The sequence below is a fragment of the Pithys albifrons genome, chromosome 5 (assembly GCF_047495875.1).
Source record: "Pithys albifrons albifrons isolate INPA30051 chromosome 5, PitAlb_v1, whole genome shotgun sequence".
Lineage (NCBI taxonomy): Eukaryota > Metazoa > Chordata > Aves > Passeriformes > Thamnophilidae > Pithys > Pithys albifrons.
The window spans coordinates 50071398-50095336 of record NC_092462.1 but is presented as its reverse complement, the minus strand read 5'-3'; positions in this window follow the sequence as shown (position 1 = coordinate 50095336).

Genomic DNA, 23939 nt, shown 5'->3' with positions numbered 1-23939 from the left:
GGAGCCTCAAGGGGAATACAAGTCCAATTCTGTAACTGTAGCTGAACATGTTTCCTCAGCATCATTACTGAGCATTGGTAGTGAGGCTTTGAGCATTGGTAGAGTTTTCTTAAGCACATGGCTACTATTTACTACTGGACAAATTGTGAAAAAGTGAACTGGATTCTTATAAATCAGGTTGACTAGTATAGATAAATTCAAAGGAAGTTGTCATATGTACAGTCTTGCTTGGTGGAACAGCAGGTCCAAAACATTAATCATGAAGAATGCTAAAAGAATGAGTGATTTAGCCTGCTGAACAGAAGAAAAAAAAAGGATAAAAGTTGCAAACTTCTGTTTGTAATGGAAAAAGAAAAAAAAATCAAGCAGTCAGTAAAGGAGACTGTGTTAGAGGGTAGTGATCAGAGCTGAAGATGAAGGTGAGAGCCATGACCATTGTGAAAGGGATATTTTGCAGAAGTTCCAAAGCAAGGGCATAGAGTTAGAACTTGATTCAAAATAAAGCATGGAACTACAAAAAAAAAATAAAAAGGAGTAGTTTCTTATGCTATGGAAATATCACAAATTAAGGCCTAAATATATGTAGCATAGTACGTAGAATTGCATACTGAGTGAGAAAGAAGGGCTAGCTTGGAAAATCCAACAAAAAGAGAAGCAAGAACTGGATTCCTAAGAGATGAGTAAATTTGTGAGTATGGAAGTGAAAGTCTGAATGGGAATGGAAAGAAACAATGAGAATTAATTTTACCTGTGCAGTCCAATGTCAGTGATTGATTAAAGGAAGGAAAAATACTGAAAAATATATAGAAGTATGTCTTCTGAAGTTCAATTTTAAAGTTTCTATTTTAATGATTTGAAAAAGTTAAAAAGGTAATCTGAGGAGAGACAATAATATGAATCCTAATTAAAGGCAAAGCGGTGATAGAAGTCACATTGAAAAAAGACTATGCCTGAATAAAAAACTCATTATTTTCTAAGTTTTCCGCTTCCTCTGCTTTGCATGTAAAACATACAAAATTAGGGTTAACTACAAGTCCAGGCAGTCTGAGGAGTTTGGCTTATCACTGCTATGAATCTAGAGTATCAGACTAGAAATCATCAAGTTTAGATATACATTCAAAGAGTTTTGAAATGGCCATTCCCCCTAGGCATACTAGCTGCTATGTACATATTTATTTATTTATTTCTAAATAATCAAGAAATAGCACGGTATCATCTCAGAGGAAGTTTGGCAACTAGTCTACTGTTTATTCAGGTTCAGATTATGTTAATGCAGATTCTGAAAATGACTGTAATAAACAGGAAGAGATCATACTAGGAGAGAGAGAGAGAAATAAAGAAGGAAAAGGCCGAATTCTTGCTGCTTCTGCTGCTCCGGTTGCTGGAGAGAGACAAGGTAGTTCTGCAATGGATGTCCTCTTCAGCCACTCTAAGGTTGTTCTCATCTACTTTGTTACTGCCCTATTTTATTTTAGGGATGTGTTGAAGTGGACGTGGACTGTTAATGTTGTGCCTGGGGAAACTTCAAAGTCTAGGAAACATACAAATAAAAATAATCATATTTGCTAGAGAAAGAAAAATTATAAGGGTGTGTTCCACCAGCCTGGAATGCCTTCTGGTGAATTACTCATGGTCACCTACGGCAGATAGTCAGAAAGTCTATTCCTGGCTTCTGCTTTCTTTCCAGTTTGGTCCCTGACACTATCTTTTCTGGTTCATAAATTCTTCAAAAGGCAAAATGAAGGCACATAAAAATCTTGATACTTCTCCACAACAGCCATTCAGATAAAAGTGCTGAGAGACAGAGCAGGACAAAGATTGCTTTTTCGGGGGGAGTCCTGCCCTGTAGATGACAATTTTATATTTATGTTTTTACATCAGTACTTTAGTAGTGATCATAGAAAACTACCAATTTACCTTGGACATATGACATAATCCAAAATTATTTGGAAGAGATACTTTCATAGCACAAACTCCTCACAGCCCAGAGCACTTGAAGGGCTGTTTTCACTGACAGTCCCATTAATGCCCAAAGACGTTGTGCTTGTACTCCCCTGTATAATTTGAGAAACTTGATTAAGAACTGTAAACAACCTGTGGCTTTCCTGACTTTTATTCAACTAAGTAAGGTTTTATTTCACAATCTCAACTGCTATTTTTAGCTTTTACTAAAAGTTTATGGGGCATTTTTCTGTAAAAAATTGCAAAAGGACAATTTTCTTCTGACTAAACTTGATAAACTTGGTAAACTTGATAAACTTTTTGTTTCTGTCCTGCTAAAATTGATTTTGTGTATAGAAAGATTTAACAAATTATATTAATTTAAATACACTCAAAGCCATGACGTTTATTAATGATACAGCAAATTTACCTCTCAGCTTGCAAGACGTAGCTACTTAATCTTGCAGTTCTCTGCTGGACTGCTTGCCAAAAGCAAATACATGCTCCATGAATTCTATAAAATGTGTAATGGTTATTTCCCATTACTCATTATGACTGTAGTTGATGTCAAAACAGGAGTTTAGAGGGATTTGTAGGAAGATATAGAAATCGTGGTGAGAAGTCAGTCCGAGCTACAGACTGTGCATAGAAGGTATTAGCACAGCTGACAGGAGCCAGAGAATAATCCTGTGCTGGTACAGGTCTCAGCTGGGGACCCCTTGCTTCCCCAGATGTTTCTGTTCTCTCCAAATCTATGTGAGAATACTTGGTCCAGGCTTTTCTTAACCTTTGAATATATTTGAAATAAGAACTGTTGGAAAGGGGACATGCCTGAGTGAAGCAAGGAGGAATGAGCCCTTTCCTTGTGCCAGAGCACCAACCCTTGTGACTCAGAGAGGAAGGTATTGATGTTTGAGCTGAAGAGCTGAAAGATGGGGAAGATGCTACTATTATAAGATGAGGTTATGCTCTTTCCATTTGTGTCCACAAAAATATTATCAAACTGATATTTATGCCTTGGTATTATTAAACACTTGACATTGCCAACTTGGAGAGAATAATTAGGATTAAATAGTACATTTTTTGTTATTTAAGGCCTTAATTTCAGTTTCTTCTGTCCTTTTAGAAAGGGTGGCTAGGACTTGCAAATTGAAACCTGATCTGCCTGTGTATTAACTGCTAAAGAGATTACAGTTTCTTATGCAGAGAAATAACTACTTGAAAAGGAGGAAAAAAAAAGAAATATAATGGAAATTTTAATTAAGTGCTTAGACAAAGCAGGACCAGTGACTATAACTTGACTCAGTTAACTTTCATTTGTTCTCTCATTTCAGTAAGATTGAGTCTGATCGGTTTTCAATACTGCCTAATTGTGAGGTCCAAACTGTAAGCTTTCCTTTATCTGTGAAAACTGACATTTTTTATTTTCTTCTTAAAATAGCATTTTGAAGCTATACTATATGCAATAAAGGGTTTCTGTGTTCTTTCCCTGAGTTAGCTAGAGACCACTACCCTAGGGAATGACCTCTGTGTTTATTTTTTAAAGTACTTCGGTATACCGAAATGCATCTTGCTGTGTAAGAATGTCAGTTTCTTTTACCACTGAGTCAGAATCCTGACAGTTTCACACTTCTACTGTTTCTGGTTGCTATTGCTGCTGCTGCTAAAAAAAAAAAAAAAAAAAAAAGTAGGTAAAGAGTCATAAATTTCACACCCAGAGAAGGATGGACAAATCTTTGTCTCTTGATTTGTAAATGCTCATATAGAACTGACAACATATCTTATATGCTTCCATTGCAGAGTCTATGTGATATCTTTTAGGAATGCATATCCTGGAAAAATGTTGCCTAATTTTGAAGAACTGCATCCAAACTCCACATTTGCAAAAGTGCACATGGGTGTTATTTTCAGTCTTAGTTTTAAAAAGTTTTCTAATATGAAAGGGTTATTTTCAGAGTCTTTGTTAAGACTTTATACTCTGCCTCTGAAAAGGTGAACTGTAAAACCAAAGTACTTCCACGGTTTCAGCTCTAGAAAATAATATTTAAACTAAGAATTTGGGAATGGGCTTGATCCACTTGACTCAATTTGTTGATTAGATCTCTCTTTAGCAGATTGTTAACCAAGTTATATGCAATCATAATTGGATAGGGATGGAGAATAAACTGTTTCCTGTGTGAGATACTCCATTTTATATTCATGTGCACAACCAGTATTTGCACAAAACTCTGCTAATTGAAATTTTAATCCTATATTGTAAAAGCTATCATTAATATTAAACCTGGTATTAATATTAAAAATCAGCTGCTTTCAAAAAGTGCCACATCAAAACCACTCCAGCAATAGCCCCTGAACGCTTCCATCACTTTATAAGAGAGAATACCATGAGGGTTTGAAACACAAAATGACTCTTAGTTTGGTTTAAGACCTTTTGTGCGTCCTCTTATTTCCATGGCTAAAGCCATCCTTCAAGATCTGGGCAGGAAAAGTAAACTGATTTTAAACATATACTAATAAGTGTTTTCATGCTGTGAACCCCACCTAGGGTCCACCCCTATCCTCTGAAGTCACTGGGAGCTGTATCAGAATCTGTAATGGAAAGAAGCTTTGTATATTCTGTATTGTCAAGTTCACTTTTTTGGCATGGAATTTTGCTAAAGGTAAGCCTTGAAAATCCCTGACAAGAAATGACAAACATAATTTCTTTCAAGTTTACTTCTCAGATGTAAGTCAGAAACCTCCAGTGCTGTGATACATCAGCTATATTTTAGAACTCCAAAGACATTTTTTAGATATTATACTATATTAAAAGCAATGTTAAGATAGATTTAGTTGAAAATAAATATCTGTTAGATATTCAGGTTTAGAAGTAGAAAGTTACAGAGTGAAAAGTGGCCTTGTCTGACAGAAAAAAATATGAACATTAATCCATATGAAATGCACTAAGATGTTTCTTACATGGTCATATGAGACACAAGACATTATAAACCAGGAAATGGATAATTAATTTTTCAGTAAGGAGATGGAAACATCGTATTTCTCATCTCTTCTCAGCTAAAGCATAGACTTAAAAATAAACAAGAAGTTAGCAGTCAGCATCCTATTCAAAGCATAATTAAAATAACAGAAACAGTGACTAGTTAGAAAGGAATATTCTCATTTTGCAAAATGCTATCCAGGTATTTGATTTTGTGAAATAGGGATGTGGAGCCAATGATTTTTTTATTTATTTCATGGAATATGAGACACCTCACTTTTCAATAACCCCAATCTTTTCTAACCTCACATAGGCTTACCTGCTTGTTTAAGATATGAAATCCCTATAACAACTCTTGAGGGGAATAAGTTGCTTTTCAGATAGGGAGTGATAACAGAATCTGGTCTACATGGGTCAGAAACTTAATGGTTTGCTATTAATGAACTGTGTAAAATTTCCATACTTCAAACAATTCCAAAAGAATCTACAAAGTATTGTTCTTCAAGAAAACCTGCTGTGCCCTGTTGATTTCTCTCCTGAGTTCAAACTGAATACTCTTTTGAAGGTATAGATAATACATATTTGTCACATATTCCTATATTGCTCTAGTAATTTCCTAGATTAGCTTCCATTGAAGAATGTTAGCATTAGCTTGAAAAATTGTACCTAAGATCATAAACAAATTTTCTAACATGGCATCTCAGTAATCTGGAGGCTAATCACTTTCTAGGTGGGGGTCCTTCTCTAGGTGATCCACTGTTTTAATCTTCATGAAACAACCAAGGAAGATTGAACAAGTATACTCTTTGCACTCACTTTATACAAAAATATAAAGTATGCATGTCTGAAATAGAACTGGTTATGATTAAGAATGAAATACCTCTATCCCTTGATATTAGGAAGGAAAGAGTTTTTCTAAAGCAATTATTTGACTGTGATCTAAATTACTTTAGTGGCATCATATGTATGGCCATGAGAATATTGTGCTAAATATCTTTAAACTATAATTCAACTATAAAGCCTAGGAGTACAAATTACAAGGATTTTTCCAATGTAATATATTATGTACTTATTTACATAAAATATCAATATTTATATGCTCTGAGGGAACAACATGACTTGGTGTTCTAAATAAAGATTGCGCATATCAGTTTGACAGACACAGCTGAGACAGCTGAGTTTATGTTTCTTAAAAGCATTCATTTTTTACCTTTTTTTAAAGAATACTGACAGGGGAATTGCTAATGAAGATAAAAATTATAAGGGTGGGATGTGTAACAGACATGTGGTTCTGCAGAAATTAGGAAAAGATATAAAGCTCTGTTTTACTTTCTAGTACTATGCTGAACATAGTCAGTGTTGCTATTTTAAAAGAAATTAGATGCACTGTGTGCTGTAAGAAATAAAATTGGTGTGTGTGTGTGTTATTTTCACAAGTTACAAACCATGTCCCAGAATTTTCTAATTTGCATGTGGTAATTAGAATACAGACTGGGTCTGACAAGTGGCTTAAAAAAAGTTTTGCAAAAACTTTTCATGTATCTATTAAAGCTGTCTTTTCATTTCTTTGATCAAGCCATTACTGTGAATAACTTCATTAAGATGATTTTATTTTCATAAAGTCTTGGGTTTTGAAACCAGAGAAACAAATAAAATTTTAACCCTAGCTTTCATAGCTGTAATTTAAGCTGTTAAAAAGTATTGCAGAACTATGGCGGAGAATTACATGGTGGTTTCTTCACTTATATGAATTTAAAAATTTTTAACAGGATGCAACTAACGGTAGGAATTTTCTCTCAAGATCAGTTTACCTCATTTGTGCTTGTGTAAATCCAGACACCTTAAGTCTTTCATTGGTTTATATTGGATTCATAATAAACAACAATGAAGTTTAACCAGTGGGAACTTCAACACACCGTCATTTTAAAATAGAAATCTTTCTTGAATTCATTGAGTAACTTGTAGATAAAAATAACGACCTTACTGCATCAGGTTTCATGTCATATTGTATTACCTCACCCAGTCTGCTTAAGACTGCATGAATCAGGCCTGATTCAAGTAACTTGACATTCTTTGATAGAACTTGACACTGCCACCACACTCTAAGAAGTCACGTAAGTAATTAGAAAAGAGACTTGCAGAGTTCCACAAGATTGTAACTATTTATTTTACATGTATATATGGATTTTATAAGTATCAAAGGACAAATAAACAAGTTGAAAACCCTGATGAATACACCAATTCATTCTTATTTGAATTGATACTATATATTAAATTATAATTCCACATGTTTCTGTGTGACTGTGCCTAAATTAATAAAAATTTAGATCCCTCAACTCTTACATACTTCTCAAAATTTATTCATTATCTTCAAACAGCAGCAATTTTTTGGGGAAAAAATGAGATTTTTTTTTCCTGTGGTATTTATTTAAAATCATTTGAGTAATTTAAGATAAGATCCCTTTTAAATGGTCTACTCCAGTTGCATTACAGCTCAGGAGTTGCAGGATGACAGTCTATGATTTCTTTTGCTTTACATCAGAGATGATAAGAATTCTGGTCCTAACATCTGTGAAAGAAATCTTGACTCAAATCAAAGTAGTGAAAGTGCTGTCATTGGGGCAAGCAAGGATTTCAGCCTGTCAATCTATGAAGTCTGCCAAGGCTGCATTTCTTTGTCTTTCATTTAGCACATTGTCCATGTTCTTTTTGGAAGCAATTCTTTACTAGCTTGAACGTGTGCAGACTGATTACAAAGTTGAATGACCAGCAGAAAAGTAAAATAGCATTGCTCACACTTTTGTTCTAATTAACACTGCCAACATTATTGTTTTGTGGATGCAAATACATATACCACAGGTAGAATAGTACACAATAGTCAGAATTTCTATTGTCTCCCTAAGCAAGATTGTATGTCTATTTCACATACTCTGTATGTTTTAGAACTAGATCTTTCCTTCTTCTGCCTCACCATTGAAGACTTCTTTCAGGAACATCACACAATCCAAACAAAGGGTGTTTTAGCTCAGCTTTTTGGTTTGTCATTGTAGAACCATATCCAAACAGACACAGAACAGCTGCTTTCTTCTGTGGCAATTTGATGCTTTTAAAATGCATTCACTTAACTCTTAAATGTAGGGACGATGCTACGCGTGTATGAGTGTGTGCAAGGTGGGACAATGGAAAATGGTGTCAAGTTGCACCAGGGAAGGTTTAAATTGTGTATTAAGAAAGTTTTCTTCACTGAAAAAGTGGTCAAGCATTGGAACAGACTGCCCAGCGAAGCGGTGAAGTCTTCCATCTATGGAGGTGTTTAGAAGATATATAGATGTGGAGGGTTGAGGGATATGGTTTAGTGGTAGACTTGCCAGTGCTGGGTTAAGGGTTGAACTCAATAATCTTAAAGGTCTTTTCCAGTCTAAATGATTCTGTGGTTCTATGATTTTATTATCACAACAAAACAACAAAAGGACACTTTCATTTATAATGAATAGTTACATTTATTAACACATCAGCTATTTATTGTGGGCACTTACCTATTTCTATAAACTTTTAACAACAACCTCCACCAAAATTTGGTGTGTTCTCTCAGAAAATGTAATAAAATTTTAATTTAAGTATTACCTTAATTTACTGGGCACAAAAAATCCCTAGCTCTAATACTGTCTTCACATATTTAACAAGAATTCATACTTTCTAAACAATGTCACAGCAATTCCATTTTTCCAAGCCATGTAATGGTGATTAGGATTTCATGAACTACCTGAGGTACTACCATTCTGCTGTGTGGGAACTATATTTCTCTCCATTCTTTTACAAATGAACATGTGTGGAACCACAATATTTTCCAGGTTCAAAAGCTGAAGTTTAAACAACTTTAGCTTTTCCTCTCTGAACATTTGTACTGACATGTTAGAGGTGGTCTTGGTGGGCTTTTTTTTCCTGGGGTCCTCCACTTCTCCATTAGTTTACTAGACACCCCATTAGTTTACACCTAAGCACCATTTTGGAGCACTGCTCTCTCTGGTAGAATTAAGGTTTGATCTGTTTGTTCCTATATATCTTCATAGCCCATGTATATCAGGTACTGTGCCCTTAGATTAGAGACAGAAATTGGTACTTACTGTCAAATTACCTGATGGTCTAAGAAGCATAAGAGTATTTGTGAGCAGGATAGGGAGGGAGGGAGGATGACTGTAAAACAAGTTCATCTGCTGCCAAACACTGCAATCTGGTCTGGGTTTCCATCTTTGTTGCCCTCTTTTGGACCCTCTCTAACAGTTTAATATCTTTTTTATACTGTGGTGCCCAAAACAGCACACACTATTCAAGGTGAGGCAGTGTCATTGTTCACAGGTAGGGGGCTTGTACCTTCTTGGTCCAGTGGTCATCCTTAAGATCTGTCGTAGGTATCTGCTTCTCAAAATGATTATTTAAGTAATACCTAGAGACATAGCCTGAAACTAAAAGTTTCTTTAGCAATGAAATCTACAGACAATAGTAAAAACCTATCCCTGCAACAAATATTTTTTGTCTAAATGAACAAGACAGTCAAAGGGGAAATGGAAACAAAAAAAAAAAAAAAGTGAAATTACTGGCCAGGACAATAAAGTGGGTTAATAAAGGAGCTGCGAATAGCACCTGGCTCCCTAGAGATTTGAACACATGCTGCTCATTATTCCTTAATCTCTGTTGCAGCATAATCTCATAGTTCTAGCTGGGTTGTATGTGCCAGAATGAAACAGTCCTTGAGCTTTTCTGAATACAGGGAGTCTTCACAAACTGCAACTTTGTCCAAAGAAAAGAAAATAAAGTAGGGGTCATGTCTCAGCCTCTTTTCTTTATGATTTCTCCTTATTTTTAGACACTGATGAAAGATCTTAGTGACTAATTATGTGCACTAATCAAACTTCCACTTTGTTGCTTCCCTGTATTTCAGTAGTAGTCTTACACAAAGTGAGATTTCTGATTATGCTTTAGAAATACTTTATGCAGAGGTATGGCTTTTCAGCAATTTAAGTTATTAAAAGAAAGCTTTCAACATTCCTTTGAAATGCTTGCAGCTCTACATGAGCCACTGAAACTGTGGCTTTATCTAACCTTGTCTTTACTTATGTCTGAGTTTATTTACATGTAATCGTGTTGTGAAGTTGTCAATCACAATGAAAATTTTTCACTATCATAGAATGAATAAAAATATTCCTGGTTTGGTTTGGTTTGTTTGGTTTTTTTCCCCTAGTCTGTGCTACACAAAAATTTGGGGCTTTCCCCTTAATGTCAGTTAGGAGAATTCAAATAAAGCAAATAAACCCACTCCTCAAAGCAGACAGATAAATTGGTAAGAGCTCTAATAGACATTCAGACACATGGTCAGAATAAGTCCTGTGTCATCTGTTTTTTTTTTTCCTTTTGATGCAATAATGTCAAAAGTAGTGACTTGTCAGAAGTTCTGTCTTCATTGCACTGATATATTCACATATCTCTGGGATTATGCTGCTGAAACAGCATAGCTTTACAAAAAACCATTTCCCATTCTCAAAAGGTTGCCATTTCTGTTCTTGTACTTGATCCATTAATGAAATTAAGGCTTTGGTGTATCAATAGGAGTGAGCAGAGTCAAGTTTCAGACATAATAATTTCAAAAAATTTCCTCCAACAAGCCTTGCACTGATTTCCTGTTTTTTAATACGGAATGGTGATTAATAAGGCATAACCTTCCTTAGCTTGTATTTTTATGTGGTGAACTCTAATTCTCAGTTGGAATAGGCATTTTTCAACTGGTCTAACTTTAATATAAAAATTATGATCTTTTAACAGAATGTTTTCATATGAATAAATAGTTTTTGAAAAACTTTTAATATACTTCTATTTTTTAAAGTCTTTTGAGTTTTCTATATGGATATTTTACACCTTTAAAATACAAATAAGAGATACTGTTAAAACTTCAGCATGATTTTTTAAATGTGGAGTGGTTAACCTTAGAACTAACATATATTAAGGATTTTTAGTTAACTGCATTCCCTTCTTCCAATTGGCTATCTTAGTTCCATTTTAAAAAGATTTTCAAAACTTTGAAGTATTTGCAAACCTGAAGTTTGTAAAACTTTGCCATGGAGTTCTATCCCATTTCTTGCCACTCTCTTGAAAGATGAAATATTTGAGAGAAAAGTTGATGATCCTGCATCATTGCACATTTTCCCGTGTCTCAAAGAATAGTGTGTCTAGTGTTCTGGAGGTTCAGCATCAGAAGCCTGCCAGTTCATTATGAAATTGCTATAGAAACCTAGGGAAAAATCCTGTAAAATTCCTAAAATGGACCAAATGGGAGATGCAAGCAACTGGCTATAATGAATTTATAACTGTGCTATTATTTTTGCTGAGGATATTAACAATGCTTATAAGAATATTTAAAGCATATATTAGTTAATCTAAGTTAAAATATATGTGTAGAAAGAAGCTTGTGTTTGACCTCCACTGAATGTTGGAGTCTCTGTTTGGGTGTAGTTTGTTTGTTTGTTTGTTTGTTTGTTTGTTTGTTGTGCATCAGATTTTTTAGCTAAACTCTAGTTCAGATTTTAAGGGTAACACAAGAAAAGTTATTCTGGCAGTACAAAAAACTTGTTCCTTGAAAGAAGTTCTTCAGGGGAAGCATCCTGGGCAGTGAACACATTAATAGCTCTCACAGTTACCAGAATCTTGTTTCATAAAATCCACAGGGAGCATGTTAGTTACTCTTACTAATAGCTGCACTGGTGACCATTTTATTGAATATTAAACTGAATGAGGAGTCAGGGGATCCCAGAGTCTGAGTATTTGCTATTTCAGATTGGTCAGGACTGCACAGTGTGACACAGAAAGGTAAATCCAAGAAACAGAAATGACAGCTTCCCTAGACTTGTCAGCACACTTGCTCATACATTCTTTACTTTCTATTTCTTTTTTATTATTTCTTAGTTGAGTGCTGTGTTTCCCTGGGACACATTGCTCCTGTCTCAGATGAAATGTGCCATACAGCTTGCTCAGCTTCAGTTCAGGGCCTTTCCATTGCTATGCAGAGAACAGACACTCATCATTTTTTTCATCCATTTAAGAAAATGGGATTACAGTTTCAATCCAAGACACAAATCAGGTGAGAAAACTAAAGAGAGCAGAAAGTCAAAAAGTGCAGATGATGCAGTCTTAGGAGCTGTGGATCACCTAAGGGCATACACTGGGTTATTGGTGTTCAATGTTATTACCAACGACTGCATGAAAATTCATGCTCTTCCCAATGTCCTGAATGCTAAATACCTATTAAATTCTGTGTGAGAATTCAGTTTAAAAATATGGGCCAAAGACTTTCCTAAGTGAGGTAGAAAATATGTATGGTTGGCAGAGAGCTCACTGCTGATGAACAGTGAGACACGGCTGCCCTTGGATCGGTTGCTTTCTCCTCCTTGGAGAGACAAATTAAAGAGGGTTGTACTGGTGTGCAGCCATTGATGAGGGTACTCACCATGAGATGATCAAAACCAGGCCTCCAGCACAGCACCAAATGTAATGACACTCTGCTACCATGCCACAGCAATACATTTTAAGAAACAGCTTATTTTTTGTAGCAACTTTATCTCAGCTTTCTCTAATGCATGGTATATTGCAGCACTTAAAAAATGCTTGGTTTGAGGCCTTCCTGCATTTCTCATCCTGATTCCTTCCCTTTTTATAATGTGTAATTTCAGCTTTAGTACGGGTCTCACTGGCTGCAGGATGCTTACAGCTTCATCTTGTTCTCTGTGCAAATATTTAAACAAAAGAAAGGATTCTATGACCAGAACCTTCTTAAAGCATATTTCCTTTTCTTGATTTTCTTGAGACTATCTATGCTAGAGTAGAACAGTAGTAGGGTGTGTATATTTTACAGATTTCTTTTAATCTGGAACTAACCATGTTTTAGCTACAAAATGTATCACTAGAACTGCCTGGTAAGTTGCCCTGCTGCTCTGTAAGACCTGGGTCTTTAAGAGGTGCAGCTGTAGCTTCACCCATGCCTTAACAGGTGTGCTCGGAGATTTTTCCTTACAGGGGTGGAATTACCATTACCTGGTTCTAGACAGTAATTAGGAGGAGCAATGGAGCCATCCATATGGAGTTAAGCTAGGTGGAAGTGAAGCTGTAGCATCCATAACAATCAACAACTAATTTGTACAAATCTATAGAGTTGTAGAGGTTAAAGTCTAGTGTATTGTTTGGAGTGTGGCTTTAAAAGCAATTCTCGGTATTAAGATATTGTGAGACTAAGAGCAAGAATAGGTAACTGAAAAAGTAATATGCACTAATATAGGATTGGATGAGTCCCCTCAGAGGAATTATTCCCTGAATCATAAAGTCATCACATCTTCCCTCCAAAAGACTGATTGAGGAAAAGCAGGGAGAGTTCTTCATTTAACTGTACTTGATAATTTTTGTGCCTGTGTTTTTTTATTGAATTAATCTCACTGACTGTATTTATGTAGGTGTTTCTAAGGGGAACCCTGAGTCAAAGAGATTGAGGTTCTGTAGTCACAGCACTTATACTATACATAGGTAAAGTGTGAATAACATTACACATTTTGTTTGAACTTAAGTATTGTGCAAGTAATGGTGTTAGTGAAAAATAGTAGTGTAAACTGGAACTCCTGCTATAGCAATTTTGGTTCCTTCTAACTCCATGCATTTTATATGAAGCAGGTAGAGAGCTGCTTCCTAATATCACAGATGGAGAGACTTAGATATAGAGAGGTATAGGAAAACGCTCTTAATTTAGGCAAGCGGGAATTCCATATTTGCCTAAGCAGCTTAATTTTCATGGTAGCAGTAAACCTACTAATAACTTTAAAGAGTCAGTTGCTAAATTGTTTCTAGTTCAGAATGATCTGACCATGATATCATAATGTTAACATTCTTAATCAGGATCACAGTAGATTGAAATTGTCAAAGCGAAAGTAAAAATCATCTCTTACAATAATTAGTAATTTATGTTCCTTACAAAGTGTTAGTATTCTATCTTGAATTCTTTCCAAAAGCATAAGAATATTACCTATTGAAAGAGCATTCTGATATACATGAGTGTATGTTCTACAGCAAAGTATTCTGAGTCAGTTCTCATTCCCCAACTCAGAGCAGCTTCAGTGCCTGAGTACCCAAACCAAGTTTGCCTCCTTCATATTTATCCTCTGCCTGCCCTGGAGGATAGGACTAAATTAGTGACAGAATTACAGTATTTCTTTGTGTCCTCTAGGGACTGAACTATCAACAACTCACTGCTTTGAGAGATCTTTACAGCTGTGAGTCAGGGATGACCTTTCCTGAAACAGACTGCAGGGTTCAGCAAGGGCATGAAGTTGACCTTGAATTGTGAGTTACATTTTTTCACTTTGATCTCTTGTGACACTTATCACTAGGATGTGACTCTGCTTGTGAAATACTGTGACAATGAGATTTCCTGCAATTTTTAAGCAAATACGATTCTTATGTTTCATAAATCTTGGTTTCATCCTGTAGAAAACCTATGAAGGACATGCACAGACAGTTGATTTTTTCCTGTCTCTACTGAGCCAAAATCTTGAGCTTTCCAGGCAAACTTGATGTGTTTGAGCAAAAATACAGTAACAAAAAATATAAACAAGCAGAAGTGCATCCTTATAGTTTGTTGTGTTTGATGTTCTCATGGGTTTGATCCCCGTATGTACCATTAGCTTAAGAGTTAGACTCAATGATCCCTGTGGCTCCCTTCCAACTCAGAATGTTCTGTGTGTGATTCCTTTCGTGTAGATGAAGAGATGCACTTGGCACACAGTGGGGGATAGTTGCCATGAAAAAACTTCAAAAAGTTCTCTTATTTTAGGTCTGATTCCAGCTTATGATCCATATGGAAAGTTCATCCTAAGGTTGTAAAATCTGTCACTAATGTAGGCTGCAAGATGTGGTTAACGCAGTAGGTTGTGGTGGCCAAAAAGGGGACACAAGTCACAAGTTTTACACATGAGATACTTTATTAAATCACTCCATGAAGAAAGAAAATGGAAAAAAAATAGGAAAAGGCAAAAAGCAAACTCTAACTACAAGTTACACAATATATATTGTAAAATCCCACCCATGGGCACCTCCCATTCATTGAATAGCAGTGTCCATAAATTTTATTACAGCTTCTAATTGGATGTCACTCTTTGCCCAGATGTTCTCTCTCCCATGAGAAATTTATCTCTTCAACATTCCTTTCTCATGGATAGCTTCTCCCAAAAACTCCTTATCTCATTTTGATTTTGCTAGCCTGCTGATTTTTCCTACAGGACTAATTAAGTTTCGGTGTTCTCATCTCTGTACCAAAAGGTACCATCTACTAGGCCTCAGACACTGCCTGCAGCTCCAAAGGCCTTTCTTAACTCAAAAACTCTAAATAATCCTCACAGCAAGATGATCTGTAATGGAAGAACTATTTCACAGTCTTTCTTCACTAGGAAAGTAAAGGAAATTGACCCATGTGTGTACCTGACGTGAAAAAGTAGAGGCCTTCCTTTATTGCATAGCATGGTATACAGTCTTAGTCACATGCAAAGGACCTTGAACAGACAAAGCTTTTCAAGCATGTACTCTGATCACATTAAATGTTGAAATTTCCTAAGCAGAATGAAAGAGAGATATGCCTTTATCTTAGACAGTTTAGGAATTTAGGGTCTTGGAACCTTGTAGAGAGTTGTATTTTAATAATTTTAGTTGATTTTTTCCTAAATCAGTTCAATATTGCAAAATGAAGTACAAAGTCTTGAGTTAATCAAAGAATACTGGAGTAGTGCACCTGGAAGAAATTAATTCACAAAATTCATACACTTCACAGTACTTAGTCAATAGACATTGTTTCTCCTAAGAAGTAAATTCAATAGGGAATTGTTTAAGTCAAGAACAATGTAGATTTATATTAACCATTGAAAAATGAAGGTCCCTTAGTAAGAACTAGAACAATTGGATAGGAGGTTAGAGGTCAGCAAGAATTAATCATAGGTGCCAGGAAACCTGCTAATGTGAGGAAGACTCCATGAGTAGGAAGATGCAAAGAGCCTCCCGACACCCCTTCCCCACTTTCTTCTACCAAAAAACCAGAATGCAAGATGGCAATCTTGCTCCATGAAAGACTGGTAAAAACAGGGAGAAAAAACCTGAAACCCATGATGCAGTATGCGGGTGTGTGTAAACATTTGGGTGGAGCTTTTGAAAGTTACCCTGTATAAATACCCCAAAAGACTGTAACAGTCGAATATACATGGCAAATAATTCCCTATGTTCCCAGTTAACTGAATAAAAGGAATGTCCAGTTCAATGGCTTTTTGCCATTGGGTTTCATTCTTTGTTTCAAGAGGAATATTTTAAATAGGATGCTTGTAATTTTCCTGGTATGAACAAAAGAGATGCATAACGTGTACCTTTGATGAACTAGTTCCTCAGGTACAGAATATCAATATTTATCCTCAGAGCAATCATCACCTGCAGAAGCAGTAGTTATACATGCTAGGAGCTATACTGAAGAAGCCATTTAGAAGTCTTCAGCACACTTTTCTGTTTCTATGAAGTTTAGGAACTAAATTATGTATTCTCTGAGGAGCCACTAAGTAATGTTTCTCTTTTAATTATTCTTTTATTGTTGAGTACAAAAGTTGTGATGCATTTTTTTAATATTCCTTTTGTGAATAAGTATTGTAATTAGATAGGTACATTATTCCATATGTATAAACCCTGAGTTGTGGTTTGTATGTGTATGACCAAAAGGTGTTACACAGTGGATAGCAATATAAGGAACAACTCAAAACCATTTGGTCATGTCACTTCAAGAAAGGGTTGAATCAGTTGAAAATAGTCTAGAGGAGAAAATCAAGAAAGTCCTAAAGTTGGGGGGGGGGGGGGGGAAGTGGGTTTGGTTTTTTTAGGTTTTTGTGTTGTTTTGTTTTGCTTTATTTAACACCAAACCAAATCAAGCCAAAAGAAAAAAAAAACAAAAACAAAACAAAAAAACCCCAACCAAACAAAAAACCTTTAAACAAAAAAATGTTTTACTATAAGAGGAGAGGTTGAACAAATTTGTGATATTTTTAACCTATAGAACAGAAAAAAGAAACCCATTCATTTTTAAATATAAGGAAAGCTGTTAGAAATAAGAAAGAAAGGATCATCTGTTTCTCAACTCCTGATGGATATGATGACAAGCAGTAGGTTTAAATTCCCATAAGAATTCAGATTAGGTAGTAGAAGTGTATCCCATCAGGAAAAAAAGTCACTTTCTGGGAAAGCTATAAATTTGACATCACTTGAAAGAGAGAAGAATCTGTCAGGAACAGACAAATTCATTTTATATTGGGGCAGATTGAGAATCTCAATGATCCCCTGAGACCCTTTTCAGTCTGATTATGCAACATAGAATCATAAATCTATGACAACAGAAATAAGGTGTAATTAGTAAATATAAGCTCTGCAAGCATAATTGTATATGTGCTTGCCTTTGAGCTCTGACCTACAATGTGCAGAAATGCCTCACTTCACATCACCATCTCATAACCAAAAACCATAATGATTAGACATTACCTCCTGTTATGTTTCCAAGGCAAGGGAGGGAGCTATAGCAATGAAAGTTCATTCCATTGCATCATCTGAAGGGGGGGAGGGGGAGGGGAGGGGAAGGTTGCTGTAGTAAAAGTCTTTCTGGGGTCATAGCCATGGCCAGAAACAGTTCCTGCCTTACTGGGAAAGAAGCCGGGCTGGAAGCCACCAACTTGTTGCATTGTGTCAGAATCGAAGCAGCTTGGGAGTAGCCTCCACTTAAGTGCTGAACTGCTGCTTCTGCCGCCACTTGCTCCTGCCTCCACTGCCACCATAACCACAGACAAGCCATGTGGAACTTGAAACCCCAGCAGAGCCAAGCGGAGTGGCACCTCTGCAAAAGGCAGCCACACAGGACCAATCCCCAGCAAAGCTGCTTGGAGCCCGAAATCGCAGAGACAAGTGGACCAGAGCTGGTGTCAGAGGCAGCCACATGGGAACAAGCCCCATATGAGCCATGTGGAGCCCAAGCCCAGCCAAGTCAAGTGGACAGCACTGGTGCTCAGGGAGGTGATTGCTGGGGACAACCCTCTGCCATCTTTTTCCTTTTGCCTTTGTTCCTGGGAGGTCATATGGATGGTGGATTCCCCAATTTGTGTGTAAATCTTTGTAGTTATTGCTATTTTATTTTTGTAAATTGTTATTTTTTTAGCTTACAACCTTCTTGGTTTTTTGTCTCTCTGTATTAGGGGAGGTAATTCATCTTATTGGAGTTCCTGCCTTCAATATTTGTCTTTAAAGCAAGTCACTTCCTCACTCCCCTCAACCACACCACACCACACCACACCACACCACACCACACCACACTACTCTTTTTGTAATTTATTGGCACACAAGGTTATCATTCAATGTGTATAAATGAGTACTTTTCTGTCAATGCTCCAGTTTAGCCTAATCCTCAAAACTGTTCTTTTCCTTGGGTCTTATTCTTACTATAAAGTGTTTTATTGCATATTGAGTGACTCAGTGAATCATTAAGCAAAGATAGACTTTGAAAATTAAGGATTTATTCCCTTAACTTGTCTACCCCAGTTACTCTCTTCAAAAATTTCAATGCAGCATCTTGAATATAGTGCCAAAAATGAACACCCTGAAGTACTTGGCGGAATCATCAAAACTTGAACTTACACATTTATATCCACAAATGTTAAATGGCAATATTGTATCTTAGCAATCAGAAGCACTGGCAAGAATTTAATCAGCTAATATGAAGCACTGCACTACCAAAGCATTTTTGTAAAGATTTTGTTAAAGTTAGTAGTAGAAGAAGTTTCAGATGAATTATTTATTCAAGCATTGAAGAAGACATTTCCGATCTTGCTTGTCTAGAATACTACCTTAATGACTTTATATCTAGAGATGGAAAAGAATACAGCCATTGGAAACTCTGAGTTTCACATTTGCAGAGGTCTTATGAAAGAAAATGTAGCTTCTAGCAATGGCAGTTTTTAAGGGCCGCAATATTCACCTTTTCACTATATCTGCCCTTTTCTATCCTGAAGTCATCATTAATGATTATCTAAACATAGAGGGGACCAATACTAAACTCTACTTATCAATAGTCAAGTTCTGTCCTCATGGGAAGCAAATTCTTTCTAGAACTGGTGCTGTAGAGTCTGAGCAGTGTTTTGTAAAGATACTTCTACTCAGTAATAGCTAGTTTTCACATTTTATTTCACATAGCATAAGATAAGCAATCCAAGGTTTATATGATCTTCAAAGTTTGCTAAAAAGCAGAGACAAAAAAAAAGAAAAGGAAACAGAATGTAAATTATCAGTAATTTGTACATTAATGGTAAGAAAAAGCTGAACAAAAAAGTTCTTCTTTTATGTTTCCAAGTATGAAATAGCATTAATATTATTTTTATACCAGATTTTACTCATCTAAATATAAAGTTAATTATATATATAATACCCACTTTATTCTGTTAATATTTTATTTCTTTAAAACTGATTTATTGAAACATTCACATTAAATCTTTATTTCCTAGTAAGACAGATATTCTAGTCAAAAGAATATGAGATGCACAGTGCTAAACCAAAAAGGTGTGAAATCTACTTGAAGATTTGCTGTTTCTGCTTGGTGGACAATTCTTTCATTCTCCATAGAAACTGGTCATCCAAACTGACAGTAATTTTCTGACTGGCTAACTGAGGGTACCTTACATTTCTGAGGACAGCATGACATTTTGATACTCATTAGTTTAAAATGTCATCTGGAAAGAAATTGACTAATGTTTGGCACTTACGAATATTTGAGGGTTATTGCAAGTGAATACTTCTTGATTAGTTTTTATGTCTTTTTTCCTCTTGTTGAATTAACATGCAATTATGGCATTATGATGAAGTCTTCCTATAAATATATGTGACAAGTAATAAATGAGGATCACCTTAATTCTTTCATGCATTAGTTAAGAGGAGGTTTGGATCAGGATAAAAACAATCAGATCACTTAGGAATTGTTCCCATTGTCCTTAGGACTTCTTAGTACAGTATTCCAGTATCTGTGGGACTAAAGAGCATCTATACTTCCTCCAACATCAGAGATCAGAACCTGAACCAGTGCATGTTTGCTAGCTTGTTTTTAATACTCAGATAATGATTAATTTGACTCCTGTAAGATCTAAATTGCTATTTTCTTTTTCTTTTTCAATCGCATGTTTTATATACCATGTTCAATAGTGAAAGAGAAATATGCTCACAGTGTTTTGACTTGTATCAGGATGAATGATGTGATGAGGAGGACAGCTGTTTCCTAAGAAGTCAATAGCAAATGAGACTTTACCAACTAAATCACAGGGTTCTCCCCTGATATATTGTTGTGTGGAACTGGATTGAGTCTTTCCAGTAAAAAATCTTCAAATTCCAAACCTTCCAAAATTTGTGATTCCTTCATTAAAAATCACACCAAGTGTGTGCATATGTGTTCTGGAGAAGCTCTCAAGGCGGATATAATCAGTTATTCACTCCTGATGGCATTGCAGGCCATAAACACAGGCAAGAAGGCTTATTTCTCTGCACAGTTTCACTGCATGCTATCAGTGCTTAGAAGCAGAAAAATAGGCTGACTGATTCTCTTATTAATTTAGATGCAGAATTTGTTAATCAGGTGACAAAATAAACTTGATATTTGTGACATGTTGGCATAGCTCCCTGTACAAAAATAACAAGGCTCTGAATGAATAAGAACTTTTAAAAACATTTTAGTGATCTTGCATTGGTTTTTAAGCCATGCTTTCCAGCTTTTTTCTACACACGATATGGAGTTTCCTGTATTATCACAGTAGTTCAGCATGACATCACAGCCAAAATATAACATGTTTTGTCTTAATTCTTACAGCTGATAATGTTTTGTTTATTAACAAAATAGTCCTTTAAGAAATCTATTATAAAACCAGAAAAGTCATATAATCTTTCAATTGAAGTTTAAAGCTTTAGGGCTAACCTTTAAATTAAACTCAGAGTGAAAAAATAGACCTCAATGATGTGAGCTGGTATCCTGGCTCTTGTTTGGGAGGCTGCCTTTACTTTTTTGGAGGACCTTCAGGTTATTTCAAATTATAAAGTCTGGAAAATTCAGTACAAGGAAATACAGTTCTTAGAAAAGATCCATAATTTGCTCATACCTCAGGCTTTTTAAAAACAGTCTCTTTCTTTACCAAATTTTCAAGGGAAAAGGTAAATATTTAAATCAAATTAAATACACTGTCATATCACAGAGTCACAGAATATTTTGATTTGGAAGAATCCCACCTCACGAAGTCCATTTCTAAAGTGAGTGGCCCACATGGGGATCAAACCTTGGCATTATTAACCCTGCTCTAACCAACTGAATTAATCTCAGGATTGTATGGAATATTTATATGAATTTAGAGAATCTTAATTGATCAATCAAGAGTAAGAAAATAACTGAATTAATGCCATCCACAAACCTTATTGATTCCTGTTCTCTTGGTTGGGGAAGTTTGTGTTAGAGACCATTTAATCCAACCTGACATCCACAAGTCCATGGGACCTGACAGGATGCACTCACAAGTGCAGAGGGAACTGATGGACATCATTGCTAGACCATTCTCAATCATCTTCAAAAGGTCACAACAGTCCAGAGAGGTAGCCAGGACTGGAAGAAAGCAAATATCACCCAAGCTTCAAAAGGGCAAGAAGGAGGACCCAGGGAACTACAGACTTCTACATTTCTTTGCTTCCAGGATACTAAGTTTAAAATGTTCTGTGATACCACAAAGTCAAAGACCATAATTTCTTGGAGATTCTTAGTTTTACTTTCATTAACAAATACATTTTTATGTGAGCAAGTCTATTGAGAATAAGAATGACAGCTGTGAACAATGTCTAGATTTAAAATCTCATTCTAATTTTAAGATTTAAGGCAACTTTTTAAAACTTCAGGAGAATGTATGTTCTGAAATACTTGCGCTATGACTTCATTTACTAAACTTTATTATACCTGTATATTGCTTCCTGCTTATATAAACTCTTCAGATAAGCTGCTTATATTAAAACATTTTCAGGTTGATCCAAATAAAGTCAAAATATTGGAAGGGTAAATACTGTCAGCAGTGATGGACTACTGTGATAAAGTGATTTATTATTTCTGTTCTAGTACTTTTGAACTTTGCTGAGAGATTGATATGCTGAATGGCCCCCAAACACATTAATATGCTGATCTGTCTTTTAAACTGGTGAAAGCTGTGTTTTCATCAAGTATGAAAAAATCACATCTTCCTGTAGAAGTAAAGATTCCACAGAATGAATGAATTTAGGGAAGCAATGCCTTAAACAGAGATTTAAAGTTTGCTAACAAATCAACTCTTTTGTAATGAAATAGCATAGTTTTCATAATGAAGTGATTCTGAATCTTAAACATTAACTTCATGGGATTTGTAAACTTTTAGAGGGAAAAGTGTAAGGATAGACTTTTCAAAGGAGAATTACACACCCAATTTCTGTTAACTAATCCTGTAGGTAGTATTGAAAATCTCGGCCTTACATCGCAAACACCACTGAGGAATCAACTTGTTAACATAATGAGTTCTGAGGTAAAGGATATTGAAAAAGATGGGCAAGACTGGGTACTTCTATACACAAAATGTACTGTGTTAATTAGGGATTTTATTTCCTTGTTTCTCTCCTTTTATATCATTCTTTTTCTTAAGGTTTGTTTTTTTCACATCATGGCATAGAGCAGTGGGGAGAGAAGGGCATCCTCATTTCTTTGTTCTTGCAGTGAATAACTGACACTATCCTGAGTTGTCCCACTGTCCAGGAAATGGGAGAGAAGAGCTCTCTTCATTTTCTGGCTGCTTCTGCATCCCTTAGTGGAAGAGGATCACGGAGCTAATGTATCTTTGTAATGTCGATATGAAGAGCTAAATAAGGATCCTGACAGCTGTTAGGAGTAAATTAAGTTTGTGCTGTTAAACTTGGTCCCAAGAATTCTTTCTTTACCTTAGAGTCAGTTGTATCTATGTTAGGGTCAATTAAAAAGCGTAGGCCCCTACGAAACTGTGTTCTCAGCAAAGCAAGCATGATCTAAACTTTGGATTTTGGTAGTGATGAAGTAACTGAATGATGTGTAACTCTCTCTGAGGTTTTATCTATGAGTTTTATACAAGGTCCTATCATGTAAGGGCCATGGTCCTTGAAGGTACCTTAGGGCTCTACTGGAATTCATGTAATAATTGGGTACAACAAATCTTTATTTATATGTGCCAAAAAGAGAATATCTGAGTGGGTAGGAGAATAGTTGCTTCCATCTCATATTTAAAAGTATGCCATGTATGGAAATTTGCAGTCTTCAGTGGGGAATTCATACCTAATTTAGTGGAAATATTTTAAAAGAAATATTTAAATATATTCGGATATACCTGTTTGAGTTCTTTGGGTCCCAGATTGACCTGAGATCACAAGAGTATCTGCTTGGGATGTAGATTTAAAAAAAAAGACATATTTAGATTTTTTTTTTTCTGATAACCTCTTCACATCTATTTACTAAAGCTGAACCACAGGAAAGACAGTGGAAAAGATGTGCCGAGAAAGTCTCAAAGAAGATTAAAGAGGAATTGTCATGCATGAATAGAAGTGCCAGTGTGAGAAACACTGACATTCAGAGTTCATTGGTAGTGAAACAAAGGAAAAAATTTATGAAGAAGAATGTGCAGAATGAACAAATGTTAAATATAGCAATGATGTGAGATGAGAATATTTAACATTATCACTCTAAACTTATCTGGAAACCTTTTCATAGACAGATACAATTGCACAAATAGAAATATATAAAATGAAAATGACATGCAGGTCAATGAGGCAGCACAGCCCTCAGCGTTTTAACCACATGACAGTCCCAAGATCCACTCTCATACTGCCAACACGGCTGCCTACAGACGTTGCCAAGCGGCCA